Here is a 19,434-nt window from a genome sequence, read left to right as displayed (position 1 = left end):
AGTCAATAGATGAGCAGTGGATTGAGAGAATCCTGTTTAGCACTTTAATCCTCGAGACATACTTTTAGTCTGGAGTCACCCAAATCCCTTACAGCATCTGGGCAATTCGAGCAACCAAGCACATGTGAAGGCTAGGCCAGAGAAAGCAATAAATGAATTGCTCATACCCCAGGTCAAGGTTTTTAGGAGGAAAGTATCTTGTGAGCTGTTTTACTCCCATGTTGTTTGATAAAGCCCTGCTCTCTCTCTGCCTCTTGCAACATTTGCTTTCATATTCACTCTCTAGAGTTATAGTTCATTTTTTTGCTCTTCTGTATGTCTTAGCATTGGCTAAAAATCCAGTGATTGAGTGCAATGACAAAGGGAAAGGAACATCTGTACAAAGATCTCCCAGAACTAGACTGAATTCTAAAAAAATCCTCCATACTTCGCAAGGCCCATCTTACTGATGCATGGAGGAGTCTGACATAGATGGTGTCAGCTGGGGACTCAGAGAGTCACTGCACCTTTATCTTTCCTGTGCTTCTGTTCTCCCACAAAAGCAATCCTTAACTTGTCATTAGCTTTGTTTACCAGTTTATTTTAAAGAAAAAAAAAAAGACAAACCTCTAAAAGTGAGGGTAAAAAATAATAGTTTTGTGAGATTATTCAGACCTCTTTGTCTCTGGTTAGTGTTACTGTGAAAATATGAGGAAAAAATAATTAGCCCAGTGACACTGAGGGAGGAGATGCATTTGTATGATATGGCTCAGGATCAGCTTTTTGCTTATGGACTGAATAATCTCCTCTTTTATTAAATGAATATGGATAGTGTACGACAACTATGACATTGTTTTTTGAAATATAGCCCTTAGACAACACTGGGAAGGGAGAAAAAAAATCCTGCTTGATTTATGGGGAAAAAGCCTTAAGCTGTAGGTGACATTAACAATGAAAATGTCAGGCTCTGTAGTGTGTAATACATGACTGTGCTGTGATTTCACTGTATTTAATGCTGTGGGACAATAACCAGGACTTCTGCACTTCTGATTACTCATTTTGAATGCAGTTTTTTTCTAAAGAGAGTGACAGTTTGATATTCCTAGGGAACAAAGTGCAGATATCTTAACTGCAGTGAACTTCAGCCTTCCTCTACACAAGTCAGTAGGATTTACTCATCTCCTGTGGAAGAAAGATAAAACATTAATAATAAGAGTGAACTTATGGGATAGAACTTATTTTATTGGCATCGGCTTAGCTACCAAGTATCCGTTCCTGTTTGCAAAGGATATATTTCATTTTAATTCCAGATTCGTTTGTGCCCTTCACAAATATTTTGTCCTTTCACTTCTGCTTCTCATGTCTACGTATTTTATATTTATATATATATAAAGCATGTGTGTATAAAGCATGTATATTTATATATATATAAAGCATATAGTTTCAGGCTCAATGGTAACAGCAAGAATACTTTAAACTGAAGAAGAAAGGCTTTATCACTTGTCTTATCATTGAGTTTTTTGCATTGCATGTTTTGACTTTTCAGCCCCTCTTACCTGATGGCTGAAAGAAGTGCTGCTGAATATCATTGTTCTTGTTCTCCAGCAATTGATGAATAAACCAAAAATTTTTTCCCCTGGAAGGAAATCTCCTTGGTCTTCAGTGAGGGTTGAGTTGATTGATTCAGATTGAATAGTTATAGGGCCTCACATTAGGTTAATGAAAGATATTGGAAGTGGCTTAAGATGTCAGCAGTTTTATTACTAGAATTACAGAGCTGAATGTTCAACAGCAGGACAGTATCATCTCAGTTGTGCATTCTGCTTCTGCATCCACTCAGTGTGACAAAGCACAGGAACAGGAAAAGCTACAGATGGATGTGCCAGGATTTTTGAGAGACAGTACAGACCCAGGCAGGTGACAAAAATGAGACCAAAAAGTAGTGGCTAGAATGGCATTTTGAAGTCGCTTCTGAATCTCAGCAGTTGACTTCACTGAGGCTAAACCCATGTAATGGATGCCAAGTAACATCCAGCTGACTGCTTTACTAACTGGCCTTGCTGCTTTAATTTTTAGCTTTCCCCAGTGTCCTACATGGCTACATAACTGTAGCATGAAGTCTGGTTCATTTGGTTTAATATTTTTGGATAAGGTAGTGCAGAGAGTTTGCCATTAAATCTGTTTTTATTCCTGCTTTTTATTTTGGTATTAAAACACTGCTTCAATTCTCCTTGTTTGTTAAACCCTGTTGTGATAGAGGAGCTGAGTTCTAATGAGCAACTTGGCTGATACACTCACGGGCACTTTTTATGGGGGAAATTTTTCAGTTGGAAATAAAAATTCAGTCTCAGGCTGCCAAGAGCCTGTCATTATTCAGATTGTTTAAAAATAATAAATATTGATAGGTTGTTTTTGTTTGTTTGTTTTTAATCCATTATTACTGGTTAAAAGTTGTGTATGAGTTATGTGAATTAGAAGTCTAGCACTGGGTTTCCAAGGTCACTTTGGGTAAGGTTTCATGGCAGCACTGCTGTGTAAAGAGCTTCAAGTAGGTGTATTATGGAATTAACAAATTTTCATGTAATCGAGGGCTTCAGAGGTAAGATTTAAAATAAATAGAAATGTATCTTTTCCAGTACTTCACCTGGATCTTTCTAAAGAGGCACTATTTTTCTTAGCGGAAGGAAATACCATTCTAATTAATTTGAGCCCTTTAAACTGTATGCAACTGTATGTGACAAACTGAGTGATGTATTACTACTGCAATTGTTTATGAAACCTATACTTTTAAGTTACTTCGGAAAAGGAAAAGATGAAGTTGTACCCAGATAAAATAATTGCAGCATGTTTGAGACCAAGGGAAAAACTTCATCTGGCGTAATCAGAATTAGTGGTAGGACCTGTGAAACTGGATTTAGTTGAGATTTCTATATTTCTTTGCTTAAAACAAATGTTTGGATGTCTTGGCTGATCTGAGAAAATGAAATGCTTTTTGCATTTCAATTCAAACCGTGTGGCACAACTTCCAAATAGGGAGTAGAATAATATAAATGAAAGAGGGCAAAAATAAAGTGAAAAAGTGAAAAGCACTGAAACAGAAATATTTCATAGTTTCACTGAAGCATCCAGTAATGAACATCAATCAGTTTGAACCAGGATCATAATAGAAAAACAAACCATCGAATCATAGTGGGAAGTAAAGCAAGAGCTGCAATGTTCAGAATGAGGAGAAGAGGAAAGAGCAAGCAGATTTATGGGGACATTTCAAATACATTTATGTGTGTTTCCCTGCTTTTTTACTACAAGAAAAAAATCCAGTTCATTAAATATATATTCTCCAGTGTAATCCAATTGCACGGTACATGGTGGGAATGTGTGGCAGGTTGGCCCTGGCCAGCAGCTCAGCACCCACCAGCTGCTCGCTGCCCTTGCTGTATGTGGGAATTGGAAGAAGCAACACTTTTGGGTTCTCAGAGGAAGATAGTTTAAAAAGTGAAGCAAAGCTGCATGTGCAAGTGAGGTAAAATAAGGAATTTATTCACTTCTTCTCGTCAATAGGCAGATTTCTTAGCTGCCGTCTCAGGCGTGAGGACCTCAGAGTAATGAAGCAGTTACTTGGGAAAATAAATGCCATAACCAATAATGATACTACTTCTTTTCTCCGAAGTTTTATTGCTGAGCACAATGTCATAGTAGGAGTTGTTAGAAAGAAAGGATAGGAAGCTGGCACCTTTGAATCCTGCGTACCTGATTTTCCTTACCTACAGACAAACTTTCAGCTCTATTTCACAGTATCAGGGGCATTATGAAACATCTGGAAGTGTAATGCCTGGACTAGTATCTAAAATCCTCAGCTAGATACCTTAACTAGGATCCAGTCATACTTAATTATAAATGACTCGTGGTAGTTTTTTATGTTTCTGCTTTAAATTTCCATATAAATGATGATGACATTACTCGGTGTTACTCTGAAGTCTGGAATAGTCTGTAGAGTTCAGTGGCTTGAGGCACGTATCTTCTTACAAGATTGCTAGAGATTTTATTTTTCTGAAGAACTCCAAAAGCTTCAAATTAAAGAGATTAAGTACAGAATTGCTTATTATTTTCTTATTAATTATACAGAAGATCCTTGCTTGGGCTGCTACAGAGCCCAGATTCCATCAATACTGAATCCATGCCAAGTCTGTGGTCTCTTGACACAGACCAGCACTGCAAAAGAAGCAGCCTGAACCAGAACCCTTGCTGAAAAGTCTCAGTGGTAGCATTCTGTTCCAGACTATTTCTGCCTGGCTTTACTCTGAAGTGGTTTGGTTAGTGCCTGCTGGTTATGCAGTGCACAGGTAGCGGCTATTCACACTAGAAGAAGGTGCTGCTGATGACGCTGCTGGTGGTGGTTTCTGCTGCATCTAATTATTCAGATCTCCAAGGTTTCAGTCAGTCATTTTGTCAGTCTTGAGGTTTCATCACTTTCCCAGACTTACTGAGTACTGGAGTAAATCCATCAAAACACATAATTCTCTGCTCACAGCTGAAGATGCTTTGTCTATGTTGCTGAAGAGGTTTGATTTTGGTTGCTCCAGAAAGCTTTGGGGTTTAGTGAGAACTTGGTTTCTAATATTTATACTGCTGGTGTGAGATTGTATATTCATCCCTTTATCTATCGGCAGAGGCCATCTAACTGGAATTTTTTTTTTTTTTTTTTTAAAGAGATTCTGACTTCCAGAAGATCATTGCTTGTTAAAATACAACTGGGCGCTGTTGCAAGGTGCTTTTAGCTCTAATGCATTGGGCTGTAGCTGTGTTAAAAGTGTGGAAGTTAGGGCTTTTGATCCACACTGGTAATATCCATGAGGAAGCTCATTTCTTTCTGAAAATACTCGTTTCAGAATGCAATAGAAGTATATAATAAATAACTATTATTCTTAACTGGTACAGAATCTCTTTCAAAATACCAATATTACGAATCTCTTGAGAGCTGATTTTTTGCGCCGTATCCTTATTAATGTTTTCTCCCTGCTCACAGTCTCAATGGAGAAGATCTGTTTAAAGTTGCTATTTCGGTATATGATTTTATATTTTCCTTTGCCTGAGGGAACTGATGTTCCTTTGAATCCCGAACAGGATATTTGTCTATGATTTTGAAGAAGCATGATAGCTCTGCCTATGTAAACACAATTCCACTTGCTTCTGAATGGCCTACCAATGTGTCAGAGTTAGGTAAATAAACTAACTACATGAATTGCTCTTATGTCCCTTGAGTGCTTTCGCTTTGGGTTTTACTGTAATGTTAATGTATTGTAATCCACTATTATCTGCAAAATTAAAATTTTCTTTGTTTGCATGCATCTGCCACTGTTAATTCAGAAACTGTAATAAATGCATTAAAATGGGGAAGTAATAAGCAAAAGAGAGATCCCTCTGGGAATGTGTAATTTTGCTTTTACTCATGGCTCTTCATACTGGGTTGTATGAAAGTACTGTAAATATGCATGCAGCTAAAGTGAGACTACAAAGAAAATTTGTAAAACCTGTTTGTAGCTGTTACACATCTGTTTATTATAGCAATAGAAAGAGTGAGACGAGATAAATGCTATAATGAGCTGCAAGCAGTTTTCAAACTTACATAAATGACTGGGTCTCATGAGGGGGCTCTAAGCAATGTCATGCTGTGGTAGTGGAAGCTAGGTACACTAGCTCAGTTGATTTTGCCAGGGAGAATGATAAGCTAACAGAAGGCTGAGACTTGTTGAGGAAAGAAGGGAAGGCTCAGTGAGACTACGGTGTCTGATACAACAAGAGAAATAAGTAACTGTGTGAACAGATGAAGCTTTACTTTTTTTAACGAGGACAGTAAGCTTGTTGTGAATATTTGCTTTATCCAGTGATAAAACATCTGGGATTTTGGAGCTGGCCTGTACTAGGTGTGCATTTCTCCTGCTGATTTTAAGCACCAAAAGCCGTTAGGTGGTGATAGATATATGTGGTTTATCTGCTGTCTAACTTCAAAGGAGTAGAGTGACAGGTGACAAGAGAAGTTACTGGGATAAGTTGGAGGAAGATTCACAGAGATCCAAGCAGAGTCAAGGGAAAAATAATAAATCAGGATGGGAACAAGGCAGTGGAGAAGAAGGAAGAGGAAAAGGTATATTGAGAAGCATTGCATTCCAAAGCTTTCTGCAAGGCTAAGTTCAAGCAGAAACAGAGGCTGAACTGCTTGAAGTGGAGGAAATGTCTGCCAAGGAAGCAGCTGCAGGAATACTGGCAGACAGAAGTGCCAGTGTGCAAAGGATGTAGGGCAGGTAGGAAGTGGGCTTTTCCCCTTGTGTAGGATGTGACAAACGTCCTGTTTTTTCAATGTGATGATCTTCTGCCATTAGACTGGTCACTTTCACTAGTCATGCTGTGCTTTCCGGTGTTGACCCCTGGGACATGTTTCACAAATTTCCTCCTGTTAGATGCCTGGAGAGTTTGGGAGCAAGGAACAAAAATGCTGTTTTTGTTATCTGCAGTGACAAGAGATCTCAGCAAGAGAGGCAGTTGTGGAGCATGACTTTCAGTAGCCACAATAAAAAGAAATACATGCAGAAATGTAAGTGGAGGTTATAATAGGAATAAACTTCATTGTACAGGACCTGGAGTGAGTTAGTCCCTGTTGGGCCATTTGTCTAAGGATTTCTGCCTTCAGCAGCAGCAGAACTGGAGTCTATAGCTGCTGGAATGCTTAAAATCCAGGAATAGGCATGTCAGGTGCAGTGATGTAGTTTTTATGCAGACATAAAGCAATTGCAATGAAATAAATAATATTTTCTGTAACATCACAAGGCTTAAAAATGTGTATGGCCCACACGGCCTTACAAATCCCTCTCAATTTTCTAAAAGGCAGCACTATTGGACTCTGTAGAATAAATGGAGCTAATAACTTCTGGAATATGGTTTTGTGTGAGAAGCTGAAAGATAGGGCTTGTTCCCTTGAGTCAATTGTAACTCCTTTCTAATGTCTTAAAATGTTAATAAATAGAGCTGTGGAATTTCATGGGCTTCTGTAAAGCTTTGTGAATTGCTGCAATGAAAGATTGTCCTCTATAAAGTACACAGTGTTATTCCTAGAATCCTGTGGGGTAGAGTGCACTCCTTTTGTGTGTATTGAACTCGAGGGCTGAATAGTAACTATCGAAGTTGTGAATATTTACAATGAGTTGTGGGAGAAGAATAGTGGAATAGATAAGTTTTCCATTAGTGTAGGTTAAGAAACAGAGGTGCCTTTAGTGAATGTGTATTTTTCAGTCTTTGCTAATAAAGAAAAATGCTATTAAAGTGGAACAAAGCAACTTTACTAATGTTAAATAGAACTTTACTATAGGAGTAAGATAAATATCAGAAAATAACTGCGGAGCCCTTCAGAAAAAACCTTGCTGTAGAAACACACATTGGCTCACATGTCCTACATTCATTAAAAATACCAAATGCTGGTAATATGCCATCAGCAACCTCTGCTTCCTAAACTCTCATTAATAGATGCTCATCTATGTTTACTTGCAATATGGTTTCACTTCCAGAAACCTCAGTTTTCTGCTCCTCTGAAGAGTATACTAGCTATATTTCTGGTTTTAGAGCAGTACTTCCTCAATCTCTAGATTCTGTGCCTTCCCCTCTTCATTATAAGCACCATACAAAATGTTTCCTGCATGTTACAATGACTTGGCTGGTTTACATGCAGACAGAATATTTGAGTGAGCAGATAAAATGGAGCTCTAATTTTTTAAAAAACAACTGCAAAAATTACAGCACGATGGTCCGTTTTTGTTCTATCCCAGCGATTTCTTGTTTTAACCAGGAAGAAATAAATATATTCACTCTTTTATTACATCAGCCAAGCTTGGTACTAATATAATTCCAGTATCAATACAGTGCTGTAATATAGGCAAAACACAGTGGAAACAAATGCAGTGGTCTTACTGACCAATCCAAAGAGCTAAACCTTTAGTGTAAGCAGTAAATCTTCTATTTTTGTTCCATCACTGACAACATTTTGTACTTAAAAATATAGTGTGTGGTTTCTTTTCATATCTTTGGTGTTGCAGAGATCTAATGCTTGTGTCTAATATGGTATGTAGTCACCTATTTATTTTCATTATATATAGACTATCACTAGTGCCATTTTGTAAGCATAATGTTGAGAATAAGCATTAAATCATGTAATCACTCTTCCAAATAGTCTTAGGAGAAGCCAAAAGATGATGTCATGTCTGAGTAGACCACCCCTAATCTTCAATGTATATTTTGTGTCATGATTTACCTATGTTTATGTAACACTGTGAAGGATCATAGTCTATCATGAAGCTGGTTTTCTCTCCTGGGCTATCATTTTTTCAATTTCAGCAGTAAAAATATGGTTCTTTTTTGAAGATAAAAATATGCATTCTTTAGTTTGGTCTGTGTATCTGTAGCCATACATAACTCCGGACTTGCATAAGTATGTATGCATGTGTGGTTTAGCTTTTATCAAGTGGGTATTTTATATAAGTCTCCCAGGGACATCCCCTATCCTAGGGAAAAAAAATAAAAATAAAATAAAATGGAAAAAAAAAGGAGAGATTATGTCCAAGGCTGAGGACTATCAATAATCAATTGTCCTTTGCAGGCATGCATCTTTACTCTTGTGTTTTAACTGTGTATTTCTGAGAAATAGTTAGGAAAGAAGATAATTTGAGGAGATGATTTGAGGAGAAAATAAAGGTATCTGCTTTAGCCATTATGAGTTTGTGGTAATTGCAGAATGCACACATAAGTGAGCAGTTTCAGCTAATTCAGCTAACAATCACGTGTTTCTGATCCATTTTGTTTTCTCATAGTGAATGCAATACTAGACTGCCCTGAAGTTGTCAGAAGTGAATAGCAAGCGCTTGGTGCCTATATGCAGCTCTTTGAATGTGCAGCAACTGTGTTCTCTGGCTGAGTGTTCGCAGGGCCTGCTGGCATAAATGGGACTTGTTCCTATGCTCAGAGTGCAATATATCCTACTGTCTCTGAATAGTAATGGACACGCTTATCTTGCATTTCCATATGGCTGTGTGGAACAAAAGCCATTGTACAAACAAACGTACCCCATTCCTCCCTGGATGTCTTCTCTTGCTTCTCTCTTCCCGAGATCTATTTTGCAATGAGACAACCGAAGTCTGACAAAAGAGATTTGTTACTTTCTGATGGCTTAAAGGGTGACAAGTGGAGACTTCTTGATATGGTGTTGTTGTATGGGCCTGTGAGGTAAAAGTCACCTTTCCCTACAGAGAATGCCGTATGGTTTCTATAGGGTGGAATCTCTGCTTGTGGGTTAGACTGTGGCTCTTGATTTGTGAAAACGACAGACAGCTCTGAATTCTGAAGAGCTGTGATAAGTACTGATATCAGCAAAGGAAGCATCCTGAAGAGTTATGGGCTCTACGCTTGTGTTTGCTGCTCCACTGCTTGTATGGGGTGACTGTCAATGGGGCACCATGAAACATGAAAACTTTGGAGGTTGAAAAGCATGGCAGGAAATATCCCCTGTCATGAGAGAAGGGAGTTGCTTTGATCTGTGACCTAGTCTATGACATCAACCTGTGGGTCTTTATGTGGGCTTAATTAAGGTGCTGCATAACAAAGATAACACAAAGGAGCAGGGATTTGGGACTGTGGTGGTGTACCCTTAGATAAAGAGTGGCAGAAGAAGACAGCTGAATTTACCATAATGCAATTGAATTGCTTTGTGGTGGTCCTGCCAGCATCCTAAGCTTCACACCCCGCTTTATTCATGTGTTATCTTGTAGCAAGTCCTGCTGCATGCATTTAAAACCGTAATCTTTTTGCCTATCTTGTACTGTGATACTCAGACTTTCCTTTTGTATAAACAGTGCAAGGTGTGAGCATCCATGAATGCCTTACGTTCAGAAGGCGTGTAAATCCTTGTGACAAAAACTTTGTACTTCATGCCTGTGAATGAAGTTGTGCATCATACGGACAACTAGTTTTTAGAATGGTGTTGGGTGGGTGGAAGTGTCTCTTTGTAGATGTTACTATGGGGAAGAGCCGTTATGATTGCCATGAGGTATTGTAAATGTGCAGAATGTGCCAGTGGTTATCCACTTCTCCTTTTCTGTGTAGTTTCTTGGTGTTTTGTTGTTTTCTTTGTTTGTTTTTGCTTTTTTCCCTTTACTGCATCCTTGACAGAAGGTCAAGCTGCTGTTGCTTTCCTTTTTTTCATTGTGGGGCCACTCTGGTGTTTGTACTGGCTTTTTTGTTCATACTCTGGTGTTTTCCAAAGTCTTCTTGTTTGTACAGTACTTCTTGTGACCTTGTAATGTGAAATTCACTTTTAAGTAGCACCTTTCTCTTGGTCCTCACCCTCATTTGCCCGTCTTTGGAAATGCCCATTTTCAGTTAACAATGTAAGTGATATGAAAGACTTAAGAAAGGGATCTGAGGAAAGAGCAAAAGGAGGGAGCAGCTATTTTTCTGTCTCTTCCACCACTGAGAAAGGATGGAAAAAAAAGGGATGGAAAGGTAGAATTGTAGTTGCATTCCCATCCTTTTTTAACTCTGTTATGCAGCATGTAACCTTAGGGGCTGTTTGCTCTTCCCCCACTAGTTAAGCTGCTCAAAGAGAGGATGAGTACTGACAGCTTTGGCTGTGGTTAGCAGTATTTCCCTCCTCCCTGGCATAGGGGTAGGAATGGTTTTAGCTTGTAATGCTGTTGCTAGCAGATGCTGTGTGTTGGGCAAGTGGTAGCTACCCTTGCCATTCATGATAGTCTTGCAACTCTAGAGTAAAGGTATTATCAGTGTGCTTTTCAGATGTCTGTCTCACTGTCATCAGTTGCATGTCATACTTGTAATATAAGAACTGTGGTTGTATTGTATTGTCTCATATTATAGAAATGTGTTCCTCCTCCATCTTTAATTCTTGTAGAATGTACCTTGGAAGAAAGGTCCACAACTTCCTCCTATGGAAAATTTAGCACAGATTTGGTGAGGATGTGAACATGATCACTGAAAACACTAAACCTTGCAGCTATCCAACCCCATTTGTAAAGCACAACATAAAGTAAATAGGATTATATTGACTCTACAGATTAGTTTGGAAGCAGCGAAGAATAGCATTTAATTGATTCACCCGAAGTTAAAGGAGTGGCTGTTGTCAGAGCCAAGATTTGAATCGTAATCATCCAAATGTTGGCCTGGTGCTTTAACCACTATAGTAGAGTGCAGCTCTGTTGAAAGAGAAGCCTGCAGTCATAGTGAAATGACATCAGTCGCAGTTGCTGCTTTGAGGAAGTGACTGGCTGGAAATAGGAGTCCTAGTCAAACGTTTCTCTTTCTTGTGTTTGTGTGAGAGAAGCTATGCATGCTCCAATTTGGTAAAAATTAAGTTTCATTTCTTAATTAGAAGTTGCTGTTATCTAAAAATTTTGCTACATTCGCCCATGTCTCCCGACAGCTTGGGTTTTGTGGCACAGCTAAGTAGGGTGGCTTTAAATGTCAAAATACGCTTTTCATTACTGTGTGTATATATATATCAGCACATTATCACGTAAAATAAAACCCTGTTGAGTGACAGATTACGTTTCTTTAATTGCCATCACTTTTCAGATGAATTTATGGCTGTCAAGAGAAATTTGCACTTCTAGAAATGTTGGGAACCTGAATCTTCTTGACTGAAAAGAAGGTCAGGCTTTGCTCTCTGTGCCTCTTGCTGGAGGTGGCTGAGCTGATTTGAATATACTTGGTTTTAAATGCTCTCTTTTGCTTTGTTAATAGTATACCTAAAAGTAAGTCATACAGATGTCTGACCATCTTCCTCAGCTTTATGAGCAACTTAAATTGTGCAATTTAAGGAGTGGAGAGGTTTTAGTGCCCAGTTCTGGGCTCTTCATTTCAAGAAAAACAGGGAACTTCTGGAGGGAGTCCAGCAGATGGCTATCAAGATGATTAGGGGCTGCCTGGGGCATCTCCTGTATGAGGAAATACTGAGAGATCTCAGACTGTTGAGGCTGGAAAAGACAAGACTGGGGAGAGGGGAATCTTATCAATGCTCACAAATATCCCATGGGCAGGAGTTAAGTGGATGATGTCAGGTTCTTGTTAGCAGTGCCCTGTGACAGGACAAGGGGCAGTGGGTAGAAACTGGAACACAGGAATTTCCCTTCTGAACATGAGAGAGAAAGTTTACTGTGAAAGTGACAGAGCACTGGAACAGGCTGCCTGGAGAGGTTGTGCAGTGTCCTTCTCTGGAGACATTTAAGAACTATCTGGATGCTCTCCTGTGCAGCCTACTATAGAGAATCTGTTTTAGCAGGGGATTGATCTTCACAGGTCCTTTCCAATTCCTACAGTTCAGCAATTACTGCTTTTCCTGTTGAGTGGCCCCTTCTGACATGACAGTTATGGAGCTAGAAGCCTCACTGTGACAAGTGAAGGAAAGCTTGATGTGCTCGTTCAGAAGTGGAGATGAGAGCAACAGGATGGAGCTGGGAATCTATTACCTGATCTGTGCTTAACTTGAAGAAGTCCAGCAGAATCTGAAAGCATTGTGTCTTCTCCAGGATGCCACTCCTGTGCATTCTTCGGCATCTTCCAGACTGCAAGTATGAAAAAGGATAGAGTCTGGACAGGAATCAGACAGGAGGAGATCTGTATTACATACCAGGATCCAGGGATGTCACATTTATGTAATTTGTGGCAGGAAACAGAATGCTTGTATTTAGTTTCTGGTTCAGTACAAGGCAAGCTGATGTTTTTCATCTCCAGAATTTGTTGTGGTTCTACAGTAGATCTAAGATGCATCCGAAAGTACTTTGTTTGTAAAATCTTTTTGCTGATGGTGATTTTTGAACAAATGTTAAATTCAAGAAGTTCAGAATAAAAAGAATATTCTCTGCTTAAGCCAAACCTTCATAGTGCCAGTATAATTACTAGAATCTGTAATTCATATGGGCAAATAAGCATTTTCAGGTATAAAAGCTTGCAACTAGTATGGTAGTATGTCTTTCTTGTTTATGTATGAGAATGTATAAACCATTTGAAAAATCAGTGTCTCTTCAAAATGCAACATGCTTACATTTGCTCTAGCCAAAATTGACAGGTGGGTTCCATTTCAGTCTTTACTGTGTGTGTTCATGCCTGTGTGGGCGTTAGTTCCATCATTGTGTTTATCCTCTTAAAATAAGAATGCTCTGATAGAAAAGTAGAGTATTTAGAGGTTGATAGGGGCAGAGGGCTGAGTACTGACAGCAATAGGACTGTTTGTCATAGAGGATGTAGATGATGTGGCTTGACAGCACTTGCCCTGGGTACACTTGGCCAACTTCTGAGGGGAAATAGATATTATTTATATCCAAACAGGGATGTTCAACATCAAATCTGTTAGTAATATTGGCATGCAAAATAGCTACAGTGAGTAATTAAAAAAAAAAAAAAGGGGGTTTTGCTTGATGTGGTCAGTCAGCTGTATATTTGACCAGTCCACTTGGATAAAGCAGATATTAAGCAGAGGAGTATGTAGTCCCCTAATTAGAACAGCTTGAAAATAACAGCAAAAGCTCTTTGTCCTCCTTTACTGTGCATTGGACAGCAGCATGAAAGCCGTGTCTGACTGAAAGGTTATGCTTCCCAAGGTTAAAATATCCTTTACCAAAGGCAGACAAGCAGGGAAGGTCTGTGTTGCTGATGCTGCCAACTGTGGTGCTCTTAGCCTTTCTTGCTCCTTGTGCCTGCCCCTGAGCAGCCTCTGGACTGCTCTTATAACCAGGTGAGTCCAGTGATGGCCATGGGTTGGCAGAGCTGAATGGAGGTTGTTGAGATGGGATGGGCAGTATGCTCACAGGCTTGTTTTGATTGAATGACTGAAAGTGGCTGATGCAGGGGAGCAGCCTGACCCTGTGGGGCAGGTGGTGCTGAGGCTGGGGAACCAGGAGCCTGGGAGCAGGCGGCCCCCAAATGGTAAGTGTCCAGGTTGAGGCAGAGCTGGGCACGTGGTGGTCCTTTGAGCTTTGCAGGGCATGGGGGAGTTCAAGTTCCCTAGCTGCCAAGGCAGAGATGGGTCTCCAGCACCTCAGGGAGGATGGGATATAGCTTTATCCTGTCAGAGCCTGCTGATGGTCCTCCTACTTGGGCCCTGATGTGTCCTGGGGTGCTCCTGTTTTCTGACCTGAGGTGCATCCCAGCTATCACAAGGCCCTGATTAACACAGACCCCTTTTCATGGCCCTGTGCCTCCAGTCTGCTCCCACAGCTCTCCACAGTGCTCCTACTGCCCTTCTGCAGGTAAACCTGGTCCCAGAAGACCTGGTCCCAACCTGCCTCTTGTATTTGATTATAGTTTCCAGTAACTGTGTTTTCTCAAAAAGAAGTAAGCTTTCCTAACTGTATTCTTTCTGTACATGTAAGTGTGCTTGGCAAAATGGAGTTGGGGCCTGAAAACCTTAGAGTGGAAAGAGAAACACTTAAATGCAGTTTCCTTTCACTGTGGTGTTCCTTAGCATGTTTGGGACTTGTGTTTTATTTAGAGAAGTTATTGTGTTATATATCTATTTTATATTTATGTTATATATGTGTGTTATATATGTGGCAAAAAATATGCTTATTATTTTTTTAAAGCAAACTGTATCATTGTTTCTTATTTGTTGAGCTGAGATTTCCATGGTTCAGTGCATGAAGTGTGAAGAATTTTTGTTAAAAAGACTTTAAAGTCAGAGATGTAGCCTATTTAAATAAACCTCTAAAATAAAAGCAATTTGTAGAAGGCAGCGGCTTTTGGGTGTCTTACACCCTCTGTCATAGGCATGGAGGTATTGGCTCCCCACACCCTCATGAGATTTGTGTTCTGTGTGTGGCTGTAGGACACAGCAAAAGAAATACAGAGTTGGAAATGCAGTATTTGATACGCAAAATCAGACTAGGGATTGGTTCCATTTTATCCAAGTATTTTTCACATCAGTGCTGTCATTCAGGTGAACAAATCTTAAACAGATATTCAGATGTATGACATTCTCTTGTCTGGTTTATTTATTTATTTATTGTGGTGTCTTTAAGTTGTTTACATTTCCATCTTTTTCTCTTTTTACAGAGGCTTCAATAGAGTATATTGAAAGGCAGGCAGCAAAAGCAGAGGTGAGTATCCTCCATTCACCTTGGTAATGTATTCTTTTCTACTTGTGTTTTGGTTTGGACATTTTGTTGAGCTCATTATTGCCTCTTTGAGATAACGCAGTTATCAGAACTATCTCTGTTGTGGTGTACCAGGGTGATGGAAGGGTATCTCCTTGAAAACATTTACAAAGGCAGTCCAGCATCTGAAAATAGATGCTTCCTGTTTAGTAACAACTGCAAGTTACACTAAATCTTCCATTTTACCAAAGCGTATCTGCCTAAGCTAGGAATCTGTAAACATTTCAAATAAATATATAGGGTAGGCTCGAGCATTCGCAAACTGTAGTTTTCAGAAGGGAGGGAAACAAACATGGATTGGACCTGGTGGGATAACCATTGTCATTTGGCTGATAATGTCTTTGTACAATGAAGTTTGCGTATTCTGGCTTAATACTGTGTTCTGAAGGATCTTTGAGTCATCCTCTAAAATTGATGGTATTAATGTGATTTGTGGTATTGCGATGTGTATATGTGAGACAGGGCATCACCTGTAGATATATTATTATGAAGTTGCTACTGGGAGGCACTGAAGGATATCAGAAGGGAAACTAGCGAATAAACAGGGGCAAACCAAAACTAAGGTGACTTTATTTTGTGCCTTAACCGTAAATAAAATTATAGGGGCACTTATGTCACCTCAAGTCTGCATCAAAAAGGAACACAGTTTATGTCAACAAAGTTTCTTAGATTGAGAGTGGGCTTTGTTGTGATTTATTTGTTCAAACCTTTATATACATTGCATTTCCACTGCCATAAAAGCTAAGAGTGGTCTTTATTATTATTATTTTAGTCCTGTGAACTAGTATAAATCATACCAAGAAAAGTTAGTGTGATTGTTATAGGCTGCTTTGGTAATATGAGTATTATCTGGTTTAGTTGTGCCAAGGTGGTTGTGCTTACTTAGTGATACCAGGAAACCATTTCTGAAGTTGAGCATTATGTTCAACTTTATGCACTGAGTAGTTTGAATGATTTCAGAAATTACTCATAAAACAAAATCTTGGCTTCCACAACCCTCAGACTTCAGCGGAGCTAGAAGCCGCACCAGGGTTATAAAGTATTTTCAAACTCTGGACTAGAGCTGATAGAATCCCTAGGGCTATGACGGAGAAAGAAATTGAACTTCTGATAACGAAGAAGAATTGGGAGAGAGTTGTGGCTACGCTGTGGATAACATAGTGATGAAATATAACTTGTTATTGATGGGAAAGAGAGAAGAGAATGAACGGAGGCTAACTTAGAAAGAAATAATGTTTCCAAAGAGGTGGTGTAGGGAAATGGCCTTTAAAGTGGCATTTTGGATAAATAACTGTGAAACCAGATTGCATTTGTCAAGAGAGTTTTATCTCTGCAGTTGATACAGTGTTACAACTGGCCCATAAACAGTGCTGTGAGGAAAGCGTCTGCCGAGCTGAGGTACGATGTAGATACATGATGTAAGAGTAGAGAGCAAGCTCCAAGATGCAAATGACATTCAAGTTAGGGGCTGGCACAGCAGGAGGATGCTGTTATTGTTTCTAAATAGTTAGGAAAGAAGATAATGGGCCGCAGAGACTTGAGAAGAAAATGAAGTTACCTGCTTTAGCCATGATGAGTTTGTGCATTATGCAAAACACATGCATAAAGGTATAAAACAAAGTTTGTGCATCATGCAAAACACATGCATAAAGGTATAAAACAAACAAACTTATTCCACTTTGAACAGGAATTTTGGTATTTTGTGTCATGAGAAGAGCTGACGTTTATTTGCAACTTAGAGGAAATGTGGAAAGGAAAGGAAATGAACAAAAAAAAGAGCCCAGCAGGACTAGAGAAGAAAGCTGAACAGCATGGAGCTTGAAGAGAGTTCAGCAGAGGGCGCATTGAGGGAGCACCCAGAGAACTGGAAGGATTCGGGAAAGGGCACCTCAGAAGGCATGAAGAGAAGGACATCATTAGCAGGAGCATGGCCAGAGCTACTGAAGGGCTTAACTAAAGAGTTATATTGCCTATCTTGTACTGTGATACTCAGATTCTCCTTTTGTAAAACAGCGCAAGGTTTGAGCATCCATGAATGCCTTATGTTCAGAACATATATTGTCCTTGAGACATAAGGCCACAGAAGAAGCCAATGTGTAAAAGTTCTTGGGGGGAATTGTTGAGGAGGAAGCCTCTTTTCCTTCTCTGGGCAAATCAATGACTAAGTGATTACATTCTTGGTGTGAATGGGAATTCTTGCCTTTCTTCTATGCCTTGGCGTATCTTGGTGTATGAAAGGTACTCCTGGTTTCCCTTTTGGAATCACACTGTGCATCACATTGACTACTGATCTTCAGAATTGAGAGAGGGTGGAAGGAAGGAAATACATCTCTTTTACATGTTGCTATGGGAAAGAGCCATCACAATTGCTGTAAGAAAAGGTAAATAGGCAAAATGTGCCAGTATTCATCTAGTTTGCATTTTCTTATTTTTATTTTCCATTTATTGCAGCTTTCTCTTTACTGCATTGTTGTAATGTGAAATACTCCACTAAGTAACAGCTTTGTATTGGTTGTCACTCTCTCGCATTCCCATAGCTGGAGATCAAAGTGGTATAAAAAATTTAGGAAGTGACATGAGGAAAGAGCAAAAGGAGGGAGCAGATATTTTTGTCTCTTTCACCTCTTAGAAAGAATAGAAGGAAGAAGGAAGGGATGGAAAGGTTGATCTGTAGTTGCATTCCCATCCTTTTACTCTGTTAAGCATCATGCAAGCTTGGGGACTGTTTGCACTTCCTCCAGTGGCTAAGCGGCTCCAGGAGAGGATGAGTGCTGACAGCTTTGGCATAGGGATAGGAGTGGTCCACAGCTTGTAATGTTCTGCAGGTGCTGTATGTTGGGCAGATGATAACTTTCAGATGTCCATCTCACCGTCCTCTCACCAGTTGTGTGTCACGATTTAAGGACTGTGGTTGTAATGTATGGTCTCATATTACAGAAATGTGTTCCTCCTCCATCTTTAATTCTTGTAGAATGTACGTTGGAAGAAAGGTCCACGACTTCCTCCGACGGAAGATTTAATACAGATTGGGTGAGGATATGAACATGAACACTGATAATGCTAAAGCTTGCAGCTATCCATTTCCTCCTTAGCAGGTGGCAGGAATGAGTATCAGTTGAAGTCTACAAAAGCATGGGCAGCTTCAAGAGTGTTGATTACTCTTTGTGCTCAGTGAAATTAGATTCCACAGAATGTTATGCTCTGCAAGATTATTTCTGATATCCCTGCTATGTAGCCCCATTTGTAAAGTGCGACAGATAGTAAATAGGGTAATATTGAATCTACAGGCTAGTTTGGAAACAGAGAAGAGGATCAGTTAAATGATTGACCTGACCTTAGAGGAGTAGCTGATGTCAGAGCCAAGATTTGAATCGTAATCATCCATATGTCAGCCTGGTGCTTTTGTCACTAGAGTAGAATGTAGCTCTGGAGGAGGGAAGCCTGCAGTCGGAGTTAAGTGGCATCAGTCACAGTTGCTGCTTTGGGGATGTGACTGGCTGGAAAAAGGAGTGCTAGACAAACATTTCTTTTTCTTGCGTTTGTGTGAGAAGCTATGTATGCTTTGTTTTGGTAAAAATTCAGTTTCTTGGAGAATTTTCTGTCTTTTGGCTTTCCTGGATTCCTTTACCTGCTTAGATAATCTGTAGCCTTGGAAGAAAATATGTCTTGTGAAGGTCAGATGTGGAGTTGCACTTTTCCAGATGCAGATGTATGCCCTCTATACATTCACAGCAACAGACAGGCAAACCATGTCTCAACACTATTCTCTAGCCTAAAATGAAGCAGTGACTGGTTCTGATTAAAATGCAGCCAGAGCCTCTAGTACTCTGGTATAGCAGTGCTGGCCTTGACAGAAATAGCTGTTAAATGGGGAGTAAAAAGCTTTCCATTTTTGCCAAACTTGTAATGAACATGGTGAAGCTGTCATAAATATGATGTTCTTAGCTAAAATGATTATGGCTTAACAATTTTCCAATGCATTGCATTGGGTTATTTCCAGCACATTGAGATCTTAGTGCTGTAAAGGTTTAATAGGAAATTTTGACAGTGCATCGTTATCTGTGTTGGAGGAAAAGGTAGGCAGTGTTTATGAAATCCTCTTGGGTTCTTTATCCACCTTCTTGATGTGGCTTGTATGCTCATTTGTTGTCACTTTTACAGGTATCTAACTCTCCCAAGAAGCACTTTATCCAGTGTTTGGCTGTGAATTTCCAAGTTCAGTTGCTAGTGTGATGCAAACTAAGGATACCCGTAG

The 19,434-nt window shown here is 39.6% G+C and overlaps 1 protein-coding gene across 13 annotated transcripts in view; it reads left to right on the top strand.

The window, feature by feature from the left end:
• The window catches only part of TSPAN4 (tetraspanin 4), a 380,904-nt gene that overhangs the window by 139,143 nt on the left and 222,327 nt on the right, over window positions 1-19,434 (top strand). For all 13 annotated transcript variants that reach the window (XM_085548324.1, XM_015863754.3, XM_085548323.1 and 10 more), the window contains one exon: window positions 15,079-15,122. The gene's annotated coding sequence lies outside the window, so the exon portion shown is untranslated. The remainder of the gene's footprint in view (window positions 1-15,078; window positions 15,123-19,434) is intronic.

Source organism: Coturnix japonica, chromosome 5, assembly GCF_054131305.1.
Source record: "Coturnix japonica strain WE chromosome 5, WE-NBRP24, whole genome shotgun sequence".
NCBI lineage: Eukaryota > Metazoa > Chordata > Aves > Galliformes > Phasianidae > Coturnix > Coturnix japonica.
The sequence above is the reverse complement of the archived record's forward strand: the minus strand, read 5'-3'. Positions and strand labels throughout refer to the sequence as shown.